This window comes from Lampetra fluviatilis, chromosome 24, assembly GCF_964198595.1.
Source record: "Lampetra fluviatilis chromosome 24, kcLamFluv1.1, whole genome shotgun sequence".
NCBI lineage: Eukaryota > Metazoa > Chordata > Hyperoartia > Petromyzontiformes > Petromyzontidae > Lampetra > Lampetra fluviatilis.
The window spans coordinates 9,545,437-9,562,852 of record NC_136298.1 but is presented as its reverse complement, the minus strand read 5'-3'; the positions used below and the strand labels follow the sequence as shown (position 1 = coordinate 9,562,852).

The window sequence follows — 17,416 nt, the reverse complement described above, 5'->3', positions numbered from 1 at the left end:
CTCGATTAGGGTAATACACCAACCATTCATTCTGCCAAGCCGAGATATGCTAGAGGTCATAAGAGAAGTATTCCCTGTTGCAAAGGGGCACACTGCATTAGAACTGATAACAGATGTATCGCATTGGTGAATTGCTGAAGCGTACAGCATTGCTGCTCGGAAGTTCACATAGCTGACAAAAAGCTACTGAAACTAAGATATTTCAAATCAGTGGAACGCTTTCCAGTGTTTACACAATTTCTATAAACTATTAGCACTTCACAGCATTTAGTAGTGCTGAAGATGCAGGCTGATTTTATGCCGCGTGGAGCGGTGGTACAGTGGTTAGCGCACTGCGCTATTAAACCTGGAAAGCTGAGTTCGATTCCTGGCTCAAGTCGGTTTTGCGAGTGACAGAACCAGGCGGGCACCGGCACTGCTTGGTGAGGTCTTCAGAAGTGGCTTTACAAATGCCTGTACATTAAAAAAAAAGTGTTTTTTCAATCATTTCTGTGCTAAAGTTCAAATGCTGTATTCTTACAAAAGCCTTAACGCACAACAAATAAAACAAATCAGTGTAATTTTCCAGTGTGTGCAATTTTCATAAGCTATTAACACTTGACAATGTTTAATAGCACATTTAAATACAGACTGATACCGTGCAGTGCGTGCAATAGGGGTATAAAATAGCCAATCTCTTGGCCTCATTTCAGATACAACTCGCTGTGTGCGCGCGCGTGCGTGCGCGCGCGGGAGAGAGAGAGAGAGAAAAATAAAATGGAACAAGTAGCGGCACTTACTTGGTGTGACACAAAGCCATTTGGGTTTGCATTTAAACATTACCATCATAATGGCTTGCGTGCCACATTTTCACAAATCTTTACCGGGAACCAGGCACTTCGCTCGGAGCTTGTGTTTTTTTTCGTTGCACGCATTACCACAAATATAACAACAGTAAATAGTTGTGTGTAAGTAAAACAGCCATGAAAATCTCCCTTTCCATCATTCGCTGCGTTAAACATCTCCCCCCCCACCCACCACCACACACAAGCCTCCCTGCACCACCGGGTGTTAAAGACGTATCGAATCAGCCCTTAACTCACAAGGGGCGTTTGTGTGCCATAGACGCCCGCGTTGTTATTTACGTACGGCACTTATTTCCTGTTTATTTACATTTGCCACAAGCGAGCGCCGGGCACGAGTGTAAACTTCACGTCGACGCCGTCGCAATTTGCAGACGCACACGCAGACACATCATCCGCTTCTCAATTTTCTCGCACGAAATCACTTTTTGGGCAAAAAAAAAAGACGTCACGGCGAGCGATGGTTCAATTGGCCGCAATCCGTCGGCGCAAAAGCGTGCGTTTCATTTACTATTATTCTTAGGTTTTTTCGGTAAAGTCACGTAGGTAAAACATTAAAAAAGTAGAATAAAATAAAAATAAAAATCACGACGTTTCGGAGGCAACACAAGCTTCCGTCTTCAGGTGGAACCGTCACTGAGTAATCATTGGAAAGATGTGATTAATCATTGGAAAGATGTGATTAACCATGCAAAAAAGATTTAACTACACTTATTTGCCAATCTTATTTGACAGACAACTATTACAGTTTTACCATGTTTAGTGGTTGTCTCCCTGTCACAGGTTGATTCACAAACCGTACCTCTCCATAACAAAGGCTCACCCTCTTAAGCCTCACCTTACCAAATTAATAAAAAGTATGCGGCCCTTGCCCCACCACCTTCTCCAAACATTATATAAACGGAGTGGTAGCTCCTGCAATCTCTCATTTACTTGATACAGCTGTCGTGGCTGTGACGGTTCCACCTGAAGACGGAAGCTTGTGTTGCCTCCGAAACGTCGTGATTTTTATTTTATTTCATTTTACTTTTTTAATGTTTTACCTACGTGACTTTACCGAAAAAACCTAAGAATATGAATCCTTGTAGTCACGAAAGCTTCAAATCTAGAATTGTATTTACTACTTAAGGTCGCAGATTCGACATCCGGCTGCGGCTGTCTGAACGACGTTCAAGGTTATTCAATAGCCACGTTAGTCGATCGGTCGGGTAACACGTGGTGGCGTAAAGCGTACCTGCTGCCACCCCGTTCCAAAACGTCTTCCTTGCGTGGGATATTCGGTCAAACATCGACTGAAGAGCTCCCTCTAGCGGAGGCCCTTCTGCCAACAGCGCCTGGAGCAAAGTAGTTGCAGGGTTGCGCCTCTGTATCTTTTTTTTTTACCATTCGCTTCAAGGTCCAACACTCCTCGAGCCTGGCCTGTTTTACTTTGCGTACGTCTAATTATCAGGGGACCAAGATAGCGGGCCTGAACCGACAGGTAAGCCATAGAGCAGCCTTGATCGGGCGGTCACAGATGACAGGCAAGGAACCCTCTTTTTTGCCTACTGGCATTTTCCACAACCGAACAATAAATGACATTTTGTGATTTTGGTGCTTGGCTTGAAAGGGGGAATAAAAAAATCCCACCTACAAATGGTACTGTTGAGAGAATAGCGAGGGATCGGAACGATGCATGTTTTGCATGTACCATATGTTGAACTTCTTTTGCACCGTACGCAGTCAACGGCGCTAATCGGAGGTGCTAATATTTAGACGCCAAGTCGTTTAATCGCCGGGTGGATCCGCACTTTTGTCTGCTGGGTGGCACGCTTTGCCCTATGGCTATTCTTGCCTGAGATGGTGGCACGGGGGGGCAGGGGGTGGCATTTCGGGTGTGTGGCGAGTCTCTCTTGAGACACGCAGTGGAAGGAACATTACGGGGGAGTGTTCAGAAAGCTGCCTTTTCTCTTTTGCATCGAGTAACTGTTTCCCCAGAGTTGGTTTTCCGTGGATTCATCGGTTGGATAATTTGCGAGTAAATGCTTTTGAACATTGTTTTCGATCGCATCTACTCAATATATTGTCTTTGAGCTTTTTCCTAGTTTTTGTTGTATAACTGTTAATTGTTTAAATTGATCTCGCGTATAACCAGCTCGTGTTCAAATCGGCTCACGTGCAGATTTTGGGTGGTTCATTACATCGCAAGGATCATGAGAGATGGTGATGGCTTGGGGAAGCCTTCATCCAGCAGTGGATTGATCGTGGATGATGATGATTAGGATGTAAGTTAAGAAAAAAATAAAATGAAATTTTATAAAAGTAAAATAAAAAATCTAAACAATTCGGAGGCAACACAAGCTTCCGTCTTCAGGTGGAACCGTGACAGCACGATTACTTGATACAGCAAGCGTGCTGTGACGGTTCCACCTGAAGACGGAAGCTTGTGTTGCCTCCGAAACGTCGTGATTTTTTAAATTTTATTTTTATAAATTTAAATGTAAATTTTTACCTACGTGACTTTACCGAAAAAACCTAAGAGTATGAATCCTTGCAGTCACAAAAGCTTCAAATCTAGAATATACGTTAAGGTTTGGTTTATGGCATTTAACATTCTTAATTTGTATTGTTGTTCATTCATGTGCCTGGAAGTCTGCCACTGCGAGCCGATTAGTCACAGCCATCATCAACCCTTTTTTATTCCGATGACACACGTGTACGTCATCAGTGACTTTATCAGTACGTCTTCAGGTCAGAAGACGTACCGAGGCTCCCACAAGGCCATGTGGGAGGGCGTGTGGTACAGTTTGGCGCCAGCTTAAATAGGGCGCGGTCGTGTCGCTACAGTTATCTGCGGTGAGTACAGTGTCTTTAAAAACAAGAGCAAAATGCCTCTCTAAATAAACTTAGCGGCAACTGTTTGCGCGTTCCGAGGTTCATCTGTGAACGAGACCCACCCTGCAACTTGCAGATTCTCGAAAGGGTTTCGAACTCGCGCACGACTTCTCACTCTGTCGAGATCTCGTTCTCATTGCAGTGTGCAGACGACTCGGGTTGAAAGTTTGTGTCGCCTGTTCAATGCCTTTCGTGTAACCGCTTTGCCATGTTACTGTGCGATGTAAATTGTCGATGCCATTGTTATTTGCAAGTCTTGTATTTGTTAACTCGGGTGTTGAAAAGAATAAAAACGTCTAGTTTCAATGGAATTGTTGTTGTCGCCCTGTAACTTTCCACTGTTGGGCATGGGCATCCTCCGTTATATTCCATTCCTTTCTTTCCTTCGATATTCTTGTCCAGCAGCGGCCTCCAGATGATTACATTCCGTCTCGCTGCCACCGTCTGGCTCCGTTATTTTGCTCTGCCTTTTTTTTGTCGCTCATCCTTCATCAGTTGTTCTCTTGACGTGGCATGTTTCATCACGTGTAAAGGTAGCGATTCGCATTTTGATAGCTTTGCATATTAATAGGGGTTCCCCCTTTTTTCTGGCAACAAAACTGACACCTTTTGCAAGGAATCATGCTTACATTAACCACAATACCTGCAGTCAAATGCAAACAAAAAACAATACTCTGATAATTTATGCATTGTCTTTGAAACTGATTGGTCCACACCAGAGACAGCTTTCTTTGGAGCCTAGTCTCATATGGTGTTCGACCAGATAACGCCAAAAGACAATGCATAAATTATCAGAGTATTGTTTTTTGTTTGCATTTGACTGCAGGTATTGTGGTTAATGTAAGCATGATTCCTTGCAAAAGGTGTCAGTTTTGTTGCCAGAAAAAAGGGGGAAAACCCTATTAGTATATTTTGGTACTGGCAAAGGAGATCCCATGATGTAGCTTTGCATATTTACAAACATCTGCGGAAAGTAAGAGGTGATGCAGCTCTCAAATGTAACCCGCAGTAACGGTGTAATTTGTGAACATATTTGTGTTCCTCATTAATCCCTCCTGAATTAAATGCCTTGTAATTGTCAAAGTGCAGGCATTCCACCATTGCCAGTTAAATCTTAATAATTAAAGGAAAGAAAATGAAATCGGTGTGGGTGGAATCATTAGCAATGCCACGGAGATGGATTTGGCGCACACGAACAATAAAGCCATGCGAGAGCACGTATGTGTTTGGAAAATTAATGTGATTGCGGTGTTCCTTTTTGTTTTGCAAGCGAGCGGATTACGAACACATGCAGAGGTCTGGTGAATTTCACGAGCTTTCGGGGATCGACGAACTCCCTGACCCTGTCGAAAGTAACGCGCAATTAACATAATCTCTTGGCCACGGGGGTGCTGCTGTATGTTTTGCGCGGGGGGTAAAGAAAAGGGTACTCACCCACAGCTGCGTCGTTTTAATTATCTGACAACATCCGTATAAGGGAAATTTACTGGGAGTCAAGCCTTTGTTGGATGGGATGTAACGCCACCCCCCCTGATGTGTTGGTCACGTGGGCTGTTTGCATACGTAGAGAAGTTCCGACGGACGCACTCGGAGACGGAGGTATGTTAAGGGCTTCCGCCAGGGTTTATTAAAGCTGTTACTATATTACACACAGCAGGGTACACAACTCCCAGGGGCTAGGGGGGTCCTACTCTGAGTCCGGGTCCCTGCCGGCTAGCTCCGGTCTTTCTCTCTCGTGTCGGATCGGGGACTCTGCCGACTCCACCGAGCGGAGAGAGAAGCACCTCTACGGCTACCACCGGCTTCTCCCCAGACTCCCTATTCGATCCCTCTCTCTACCCCTGGTTCCCTCTTCACCCTGCTTACTCTACCCGTTCCCACAGTGACCCCGCTTACGTCACGGGGTCTCCCTTAAGTACCCTAGGAGACGTGACGTCATTGCACTGAACGGCACACCTGACGTCACGTCCCCATTTTACTCCTCTACACATGTATGTGGCCACGCCGGTGAGTGCACGGTGGTGAAGGGTGGGGTGGCCAGAACCCCTTCGGATATATTCAAACGCCACCTGATGTTAGCCTGGGATGTGAATCGAACTCTGTTATCGCCGAGTTTTGCGCGAATCATTGCACCAACGGCTTTGCGCAACAACAACAAAAATTATTTCAAGTCTAAGCAGACCTCGCCCTGGACGCGGTGGGGGGGGGAAGGGGGTTACGTTCCTGGGAATTGCCTTGTTGAGCAAAACCGCGTTCGACAAATAATAGACCTCGTGGTAAAAAAAAAAAACTGGTTTGCGTTCCTGGGTCCGAAATGATCACCCCTTCCCTAATTTGTTGAACTAATTCTTACAACGATTCCCCACCCTTGTTATTGTACTGAAGGATGTCGAGTCGCTCTCGTTCTCTCCTGTGTGTGTGTGTGCGCGTGTACACTTTACATTTTTCAATTTGACCTCGCACACAAACGCCCCCCCCCTCCGTTCTTCCCCGCGACACTCGCTCCCAGTGCTCGCCCCGAACATCGAATTCCCAGCCCAACGCTCGTTCCAAACAACCGTTGCAAGGAACGTGAACGGTTCGACATCTTGGCGTCCGTACGACTTGCGTCCTCGGAGATGCACGCTGCAATTTGTGAAAGTTTGCGTTGTGCCGCTGTCTGCGAGCGTGTTGACGATTCAGTAGGGGGGGGGCACAGCTGATGCATCTGACAGTGATCTCGGTCAGTCAACCCCAGCAGCACCTGGGTCTGTCCCGTAACCTCCTCCTGTCAGCGAGCCTTCGACACTTCACGTGGACTCAATGTGCACCTGGTCTGGCACAGGCGCCGTGGTGACATCGCCGTCACTTAGTGGCGAATGGCGGGACTTGGTTGATGATTCGTCACCGAGGCATCTGTCTGACTGACGACCTTAATGAGTGGACGTCTCGATGCATGCAAGCAATGTGTGAACATTTGCATTGCGCGTGTTGAGTGAGTGTGTTACATTATCACGTGAAAAAAAACATACACATAAAAATAGCATACAGGTCAATAAATCCTTCTTATAGTCGATTCATTCACACCTTCCAATGATTGCAGCACACTCACGGCACTACTTGTCGACGCAGAGATGAGAATCGTAGCAACATGAATCCGCGTCGTGGCCGCAACATCACACCCCGTGCTCCCGAAAACAGGCCTCCTTCGGTACAACCATGCAGAGCTAAAACATCGTTCAAGAAAGCCGCGTTGGGCAAGGGGTTTTCCTGTGTTTGTTATCTGTTGCACGTTCGTGTGCAAAAAGTTACATTATTGAAATGTAATGAATGGACTTGCGATCCTGAATTGTGAGAAATAAAATTGAATGGAGTTACAGTGCCCTGCAAGTCAGGACAAGGAATAATACCGATTGCAATTCTCTATTGTCTATGGAGCTATATAGTTTTTTTAATTATTTACAATTTAATTAAAATGTTAATACTTTTATATTTCAAACAATTTACCGTTTGATGCCCAATGCATTTCATAAGGCTTTATCTGTCTCGGAGCACGTTACAATCGATTAATGCCATTTTTTTGGTTTTAAAGATCGTACACAATCCATTGCAATGATTTTTGACGATACGATTTTCATTGGAGTCGATTCCAATTGTCGGGATGTTAACTCATTCAACTCGGCCAGCTCGGCTCATGCAGTTTTTGTTCATGGCTCAATCTGATGGTATACCCACCCCCTGTCGTTTAGGTACAATTGTAAACGTGTTTGGGGAGGTGTTTTTTTTCTCATGAAAATTTCTTTCTTTCTTTTGGAGACGTTGTCTAATGTGCCCGACAGCATCGCCAGCAACGCACCCGATCTTGTTGGTTCTCAGTAGCTAAGCAGAGCTAAGCAGGTCTAAGCCTGGTTCGTGCCTCGGTGGGGAGTTGCTGGGGGTGACGACCAGGTGCTGTAGGCGTGAGGCTTGTGGGTTGCCAAGGTAGCCTGGAGACGCCAGTACATCAATAGATATGGAAGTACAGAATTGGGCTCGGTCCAACTCGAAGATTGCCTTTATTGGTTCTGTCTGTGGATTTAATCGATCCGTGTGAATATTTGAGTGTTACACTTCTCGTCTCGTGTGGCCTTCCTCCAGCTCCTCCGCTTTCCCTACCAAATGTTAAACACACCAATGGAATTGGTCAAATGTCCCATTGCTGGCAGGGCCCTACCGAACAAGGGATTTTCTGGCCAAGCAATTGCCATTATTATAATTGGCAATTACAACGGTGACTTTACGAAACGAATAATACAACATTTGTTTGGTAAAACCACTGCCAAACAGTGCTCTGTTTAAAAAAGCAATTGATCGTGAGAATAGTAGACGAGTGAACATTATGATGGACACTTTCTGTGATTGTCTTTATAAGAGTGGCTTGCTTGGCTTCTCCTGTAACAAATATAACCACAGTCATCTGACAGAAGAATGACTGTGATGGAAAAACCGTGCCTGCCTTTTGTGAACACGGCTCCACAGCCATTCAAAGCATACAAATCGTCATGAATTGGCCTCGCTATGTGCGCAGGTGCTGTATTTTGAATTGTGGTGGAAGGCCATTTTCACGTAGTTCCATTACTCATGGACACACTGTTCCCCATTTACAATCAGCTCTTTAATGGTAATACAAAAACAACATTTGGGGAAGAAAAGTGGCGATATCACCATCATCAGCTCATGATCTACCCACTGCTGGATGACGCCCTCAAAAAGCCATTCACCGTCTCTCACGATTCTGCGATACAATAATCCACCCAGCACCTACACACGAGCTGATTCCATTGCTCCATCTCTTCGGTAGAATTCCTTGGCTGCCGTTCCTTCACTCTTGACCATCGGCCATCATCATCCTTTTTGGCCACGATGTCTCCTGCCCAAGCCCGCTCGCTTTTCGTAACAATTTGAACGATATTCTTGGTTCTTTCGGTAAAGTCACGTAGAAGGAAAACAATTAAATATTAAAAATATAAAACAATAACATTCTAACGACGTTTCGACTGCAACACAAGCAATCATCATCAAGTGTGAAATCCACAGCAAGATTTTTTTTATTTTTCTTGCTGTGGATTATTGCTGTGGATCTTGCTGTGGATTTCACACCTGATGATGATTGCTCGTGTTGCAGTCGAAACGTCGTGAGAATTGTATTGTTTTATATATTTTTTTATTATTTTATTGTTTCCCTTCTACGTGACTTTACCGAAAGAGCCAAGAATATGAATCCCTGCAGTCACGAAAGCTTTAAATCCAAATTTGAACGATGTGATTAACTTGCATATGTTCACCAATCTGTGTGTTCTTCTTTTTGTCTATCGGTCTCGACCAAGGCACACAACTCCTCTGTGCGTTTTTTTGCACACTTTGAAGCTTTCGTTTGATTTCTCTTGTCGTTTTCATGACCGTGTTCCTGAACCATGCCACAGCAGGTCGTACACAACTGATAAAAGACGGGTTTCTTTAAGGCACGTTGGTATGGCAATGATGCGAAAAAAATGATGGAGTTATATATGAGCATACGACATTCCATTCGTGCTGCCATTTTTGCACGCGAACACCGGCCACGTGTCTGAGTCATGTTTACCTTGCTGTCTGTTGTGTGCATTAACAGATCAGAAAGATGAAAAGAGGCAAAAAAAGCCACAGCAGGGGTAGGTAGCAGACAAACATTGGCCTCCCTCCCACCAGCTATTGAGCTCTCCCCTAATAGGTGCTTGCACCCACATCGGAAAATGTTTTTGGAAACGCGGACACAATCTTGTTTGACCCTTACGTGCACGGAATGGCTTTGCAAGTGAGTGGCCCTGGGGTGAGCGCATGCATTTTGTGTTGCTCCTCATTTTTTTCGTGGTCTTATTCCAGGAGCCAGCCGTCAAAGATAATTATTATTTAAATGAACATAAAAATAGCAAAACATTGCGGGAACAGATGCATGCAACACTCTTCCCCTTCGTGCAAGATTTTCCCAAGGAGCCGCATTGGCGTAGTGGTCGGCACACTTGAACAGCACTTGCAATCGAGAGGTTACCGGTTTTATTCCTTCCTTCCTCCGGTGCGGCAATTGAACCTCATGGCGGGAACCCCGGGGACCCATAAGCCCCCGGCTCTCGCATAAACATTACGTTATAATACTCTTTGGTTCTTTCGGTAAAGTCACGTGGGTAGAAAAATAATAGACCACGACGTTTCGATCGCAACACAAGCAATCGTCATCAGATGGGACAACCACAGCAAGAAAAAACTGCTGCGTACTTCAGCAGTTTTTTCAGCAGTTTTTCCTTGCTGTGGTTGTCCCATCTGATGACGATTGCTTGTGTTGCGATCGAAACGTCGTGATCTATTATTTTTCTACCTACGTGACTTTACCGAAAGAAGCAAAGAGTATGGATTTCTGCAGTCACGAAAGCTTCAACATAAACATTATATATTATAATGTAAACAAAAACTTTGCTCTTTTTCACCAATGGGTTTGAAGGATGGTGGCAAGTGTGGTCTTGTTAATCGATGCCTTTAAAACTGAAAACTACTTACCTGCAGTACCTATATTTAAATACACTATCGAAAAAATAATTTACACTCCTTTGTCAATCATCGTGTTTCTCAGTGTGGATTTGTGAACACACTTTGTAAACAGTACATAAAATAGTACACGTTTTCAATGCGGTGATCATATTGTAACAAGCGTTTTACCAATGTTACTCTATACAGAGTAGTATGTGGGGACTATGGCTTAACCGCAAATCAAAAACTATCTGCACAGATGCATACGGACAAGAGAAGTATTATCAAATAGGAGGAATTAACGGTGCAACGCATCTCATCTGCTAAATATCTGCCGGTAATAGACATTGTTAGGTCCCAAATAATAATGTAGATAAGAGAGCAGTTTCACTGTGCTATGCATACCGTTATGAAGAATAAAGGACTTAAGTCGTGTAGGCAGTTTGAGCAGCTTTGTATAAGACGTATGATTCTGCCCATACCCGAGCATGGAGTGCAGCATTCGCTTGTTCAGCTCTTCTGCGCATTCGTCCTCGCTGCTGCGCTTGGGCACGACACGACACAACAGAATGATCTGCGCCAGGCGGGTCGCGGCGTTTATGTTGTGCGGTGGGACGGAATCGCCAAAAATTAAATAATTAAATTAATTAATTACGATTTTGACTTCCGTTTTTTCGGGACCCCGGGGTCCCGCCTTAAGGTTCAATTGTAACGGCGGCATAAAAATGGGTGCACCACAGTCAGTTGATCGGTACGTCACGTGTGGTGGGGTAACGTTTGGGGGGTATATCTCACCTCTTCCAAGACGTTTTTTCCCCCGCGTGAAAGAGTTTGCCAACATCCCTCGAGAGCGGCGTTCTTCATTGCAAGGCCCGTGGGGCCCTGGCGACCCCCGGTGACCTTTAGTGCATCCCGTGACGTGCGGCCCCCGACAATAGACGACAACACGTGACAACACCCCCATCATCATCATCATCGCGCTGCTGTCAAACCCAACAACGGTTTCAAATGTGTGCCGGCACTCACACTGATGATGTCTTATCGGCGAAAGTGCCACTCCCCCCTCCCCCCTTCTGAATATGAGTGACGAACACTGCTCTAGAGGGACTTGTTTGAGCTCCCTCGAGTGGGAGGCCCTCCAGCCAGTGGTGGTGTGAGCAGACGATTGCAGTGCTGCACCTTTACAATGAGCGTTGCGGTTACGGTTAGGTCTGTTTCCTTTGTATGTAGGGCTTCTAGAAACATCGAAGCTGCGTGTGCAGCATTTTGAGATAAGAGTTGAGGCTGGGCTTATCATTATAGCCAGAGATCGGATGACTCAACTAGAAATGAGAACCTTGTGTTACCTTGTCAGCAGCGAAAATAAGACTTGCAGCGGTGGCTGACACTTGAAGAAGCAAGTGGCAGCTGTCACCTGTGTGAACTGCGAACCCGTGACCCCTTTCGTCGCTTGAGATTTCGCGATGTGTAATTGCAATCGTTTGCACGAATGCCAAAAAAACACTGACACCCCCCCCCACCCCCCTAATGCATTCCGAGCGCGGTTTTCCGTGTTCAGCTGCGTGCTGAGCGGTTGCTCTCGCGAGCTTCCCACCATGCGCGACTTGAAGGCGTCTTCTACTCCCATGCGCAGGGCTGCAAACCGCGGGTCAACTCGCGAAGGCGCCCGCGGCGGTGCGTCGAGGAAGTTTGAGAAGTCAACACGGAAAAGCCGCGCTCGGGCAACGGAGCGTCTGCGAGGATCTTGGCGCCGCTTGGAATAGCCAAATGCATTTCTCCCCACCTCTCACCGGTACGTCGGTCGCGTTTCGCAAAGTTTTCAACGCACGTTCGCGCCGTTGAGTCGGTGCGCGGCATGCTGCTCGAAGGTAATCACGCACAACATAATTGAATATCACCTTCCCTGTTGAAGGGGATTGTCAATTAAAGGGTTAATGCAGGTAATTAGCTGTGGCAAATGCAAAGCATTGGCGCTGTCCACGAGAGGGTACAACACTGATTGCGGTGCACACTTAGCCGTTGACTGACTCTGGATGCAAATTGACAGATTTGTATTCCGGGCAGAGAGAGAGAGAGAGGGCTCACCGTTAAATATTTCCTGTCCGACTCGAGAGAATTTGGCGCATGTAATTGATCCACACAGAGCGACTCAAAAAAAAAGGCAGGTGCGCTGAAAGTGTAGAAGTCTTTTGAGTGAAAATCGTGCCCTTCATTTCACACTTGACATCGGCTTCAGAGGAATCTGATAGGCTGCCAGTCACCATTTACAGTGTCTCATTAACCTATTTTGATATCTTGCTCAAATTTGCATGACGCTGCGTAAAAGCGGCTTCCGGTGGCAAAAAAAAAAGACGTGGGGACCCCATTCCTTAAATTGTCGAGCGGTTGTTTGAGCAAAAAACAAATCTGTCGTGCAAAAGGTCAGGGTTAAAAGAAAAAATTATCTGCAGATATTTCAGTGGAATTCAAGATCAAGGCAGCCCAGGAGTGTGTGCTCCTTGTGGGTCTCTTGAGGTGTCGTTTGTGTGGCGGGCTATGAGTGCGCAATCCAAAGACAGGCATCTGCCTAGAGCTGAACTCATAATTAGCACAAAATCAATTAAGAGGGCTATTATGTGAACCTCTGGCAAGGACCTCGCTGCTTCCCAGAACAGTACACGCTGTCGCGTACCAAGAAGTATATTGCCCATTCAGTGAAGATTGCCCTTAACTGTTTAACCTTCGGAACAGTTTTGTTGAAATGTGGGGTGGAATTCTGTACGAATGAGCTTTTGTGAAGGTCGTCTCACCGTGTTTGGGTTTCTTTTAATGTTCTGGTCGGTGGCTCCTTTAATGTAATTCCTTTTTTGAGTCATGCGGAACCAGAATGTCTCTTTATTAACTCGGAAATCGTTGCGGTTGAAGGTGAACAGCGATGCGGTCGCGTCAACTTCATTTCTTGTTGTTCGCTACGTACGGGTGACACGGCATGCAAAGAACTCTTTGACCCCCAGCGGAATGGAAAAAAAAAACCGGTGATTCTTGCAAACATTTTTTTTTCTCCTTCCAATTGCTTTTGCTAAATTCGCCCAAAAATATGACGGGTACAGATGGCACAGGTGGTGGATAGGAAAGTAATGACATCGGTAATGCAGAGAAACGTATTGCCACTGTGATATCGCCCCGCCATTTGTATGCTACACGCGTACGTGCCGGGCCACGTTGCAATTATCCGCGTGCAATGGGAACAACAAAAAAGATCATCGTCAAACCCACCGCGCTTGGATGAAGGTTGATTAGAGAGTGCGCCACTCCACGTGGACATTGCTTCAGCAAGCTTTTCGATGCAACCCCCCCCCCCAATCCTCTAACATCTGCAACATCTGCAACCGGCAAAGCCCGCACCACCCAGTCACCACCCCCACCCCCCCCTTCAACCCTTTTCCTTCATTGCCCCCATGAGTTTTGTGCATCCTCTGATGGGTAACATTGCCATGACCTCAGAACAGGAGGATATTCGGAGGCTATTCATTTAACTTCCGAAAAATGGTCTGAATCTACCCCAAACCCGAAGCTCAAATAAGCCAGTATAGCCAATGCTAGGGAGGCAGGGAAGTATTTTATTTTTGTGTTATGATTTCTGCATTTCCATTACCTTTTCTATTCCCTCTGCCCGACTGGTGTCAATCTTTAAAAGTGTGCGCGTGCCTCACTTGGCAATTCAGCGCTGCTGTATGAATGCACGATCTAATATGATCCGTGCTGGAAACTTGAGCAATTGATTCCAAAGCTATCTATATTTCCTGCATGTAAATTTATTTTGAGCCGAAGCTGGAATTGGGATTTCAATTGGATTCGTGTTGAAGAGGCTCGAAAGCATCGATTGCGGAGCCCCAATTGTGGGGCCCCCATGCCTTCATCGGAGCAGAGTTTATGTCGGAGTTCAGAGTCACTAGCATACACATGAACAGACTCATGAACAAAACAAATATAAACAAAGATCTCCCGTATAGCCTTAACAGACTGTCGAGGCAAGTGCTGTTAGCGAGGGATTGGGCGGCAAGCACCACGCCCTGCTACCAAGTCGACCTAGGGCAGGCCCAGGAGCGGTTCAGATAATCGTCACCGGTGTTGGCCGTGAGCGGGAATGGAACCCCAGGTCGGCGGGTTCGTGCGCGGCGCGCTAACCGCTACGCTACCGCTCCCCACACACAAACAGCGACACACCGCACGCACAGAGGGGCGGCCGTGGCAAGTTGTCATGCCCTTTGCCTGTCTCTAAGCTCGTGGCCGCGTAGGCGCTGGACGTACATAATGATCAGGTTCAAAAAGCCGATTCTCCACACGAGTCACGGTAACCTGCCCACCGCCGTTTAGCTCGATAATCTGCTGCACGTGACCAACTGCCGCCACGTGGCTTTCGCTCTCTTGCAGCTGCATCGGCTTCAAAGGAATCGATGTCTGGTGTATGTAAAGATAGCGCAATGGGTATTCGTTGTGCGGTTATTTACTGGCGATTCCATCAACTGCGATGAACCCATTCACACTGCCGGCTGATACAGAACCGGGGGGGGGGACGGATTTAAGAAACTCGCTCCATTGTTTTAACTGCCGTGCCAGGAGATCGAATGGAAGCGGTGACCTCTGAATTGCGATTCTAGTGTGCTGACCATTTCAACACAGTGGCAGCATCCTCTGATATAACTATTATTTATATTTGTTATATTTCTTATATTTCCTGCTTTCATTTATAATATTGCGATTTCTCAGATGAGTGTCCCGCTTTGTGCTCTGCTGACCATATTTTATTTGGGCGTTTCTGCCTTGCAGCAAATCACGGGTGGGCAAAAAAAAACCGAAATTGATTGGAATTTTCCACGGCGGAGCGGCACGTTCCGTGTGAAAATGCGACTAATTTACGTCGCGCGCGCGGTGGATTTTAAATATTTTACGACCTTGCAAATAGAACGCTCCATCAATGGCAACTCCGGGTTCACTTGTGGGTATCGTCGAGTTGGTTAAAACGCGGGGCTCGCCGTAAATATTGCGCCGGAGCCTCAACCACGGCCTGAAAAATTACCCATGACCCAAGGTGGTGACATCCGTGAGCTTGGGATTATGGCTTCGGGTGACGGTCAGGATTATGGATGGCTTCAGTGACTTACGTGGCGGCGATCGCTTTTCCATTTTTGTTCCGAGTGGAATAATTTGAAATGCTGTTGCTGCGGGGGCCCAAGTTAGGAGAATTCGGGTGTTCTATGTAAAGTGGTAATCATGACCTTTACAGCAATTCAGAGTTGAAAAGGAAGCTAATTGTGTGTAATCAGATTTCCACGGAGGGGAATGGCTCTTTCGCTCTGTGATTGCAGATAACGGCGAGTGAGGATAAAAGGTTCTGCTGCGCTGATATGGCCAATCTAAGGGGTATTATGCAGCGGCAGGGGTTGACTCTGCTTAAATTGACAACTCAGCCCAACCCCACCATCACCCTCGCACCACGTGCCCCCTTAATTGTGTCCATGCATGTATAATAGATAAGGGAGTGCTTATCAGTGCAGGCAAGTCGACTTTTAGCATTTACGAAGCTTATGTAATTATTAAAATAAAATGAAACCTTGCTTATCGGTGTACCAACCAGCTTCTCTTTTGTGCGTAAGGGATTTGTTCTGTATCTTTTTTTCTTTGATGCTAAATTCTAAATATAGAAGAACAAAAAAACAGCAAATATATTTTCCATTTCACATGGGCAGTTTGCATTGGAAATCAATGAAGTCCCGTATTGAACTAAAATAACGTATTTTTCGTTAAGTGGAAATAATTTTGGGGACTTTGGAGTTGTTCCCGTGCGTTATTCTGACACACGAGGACATCGTGCGAAGTGTCCCACCCCAAGGTTCTCTCTTGTTATTCGAAGCATGTTAGTTTACACCCGTTAACACGAGCGTGAATTCTTCCCATTACGCCCGTTGTCCATCGACTTCCTAAAGATACCTTGGAGAGCTTTGGAAATCACAATAACCTGCTCTCTCTCTCTCTCTTCCTCCGTGCCGTTCAGCGCGCCGCTTGGTGCTCTCGATCTGCGCTCAGTTCCGGGTGCAGCGAAGAAGCGAAGTCGGGGGTACATTTATGTTTAGTTCCTCCCTCTAGGGAGACACTGCCATAGTTCTTCAAATAGATAAACAAAAATTGTCCAGTAGTAGGTTTTTACCTTTTAAACTGGTACAAAACTGACACCTTTATACAAGGCATCATGTTTGCAATAACCGCAACACAAGCAGTCAAAATGCAAACAAAAATAAGCAACTCTGATAATGGAAATGATATGCACTGTCCTTGAAGTTGATTGGTCCACACCCGAGACAGCTTTCCTTAGAGCCTAGTCTCCATTGGTGTTGGACCAGATGACGCCAAAAGGCGTACAACTCAAAAACAGTGCACTATCAGAGTATTGAGAGCTCGGGGTAAGCATTTACACTTTGAGACCTCCTTTACCAGTGGCAAAATATAGTAGTAGGTTTTTACCCTTTAAACTGGTACAAAACTGACACCTTTATACAAGGCATCATGTTTGCAATAACCGCAAAAATTGTCCAACTCGCTATGCGGATCCGGAGTGAGCGCTCGCGTTTTGGCGAGCGGCCATGTCCTCTCCCGTCCTCGGAGCTCGTCTGTACGAAATTTAAATTTTCGACACGAGGTCAGCTTTGTCCGGGATGACTGAGACTACTTCGCTGCCACAATAGAATTCCGCCTACCTGGAGATGAACTTAAGAGCGGGTTTAAATAATTAATAAGTAAACAATCGTCATGTTTTTTCAATTTCATTCCGATTGTACTCTCGGTATGTTCACGTCGTGAGCCGTAGACTCCACTCGGATCTCTCGCACAGCATTGCGACCCCTTTGTGCTAGAGGACCGGCCCACGGAAGTGGATATCACAGAGCTACGCCTGAGATCCCTTCAAGTAACCTCTGTCCACGCAGAACCTCTCTACCCACTCTGCGTATCATATACCGTACTATATCACAACATTTCCATTTTCTTTGCTGGAATTTAGCCAAAGCAAGTTCAAATTTGAATGTGGTGATTTTATCGTGCTGTCATTGGTGACTAGGCTCAGACGATCAACTAACTCCGCTGAAGAAGCCAGATTTTAATCACAGGCTGGGCTGGATTGCAACCCAGGAATCCAGCGATGCCAGGCT

At 46.0% G+C, this 17,416-nt stretch overlaps 1 protein-coding gene across 7 annotated transcripts in view; it reads left to right on the top strand.

The window, feature by feature from the left end:
* LOC144941126 (receptor-type tyrosine-protein phosphatase delta-like) overlaps positions 1 to 17,416 on the top strand; it is a 613,380-nt gene that overhangs the window by 51,304 nt on the left and 544,660 nt on the right. For all 7 annotated transcript variants that reach the window (XM_078867646.1, XM_078867648.1, XM_078867645.1 and 4 more), the window contains exon 3: positions 11,866 to 12,024. The gene's annotated coding sequence lies outside the window, so the exon portion shown is untranslated. The remainder of the gene's footprint in view (positions 1 to 11,865; positions 12,025 to 17,416) is intronic.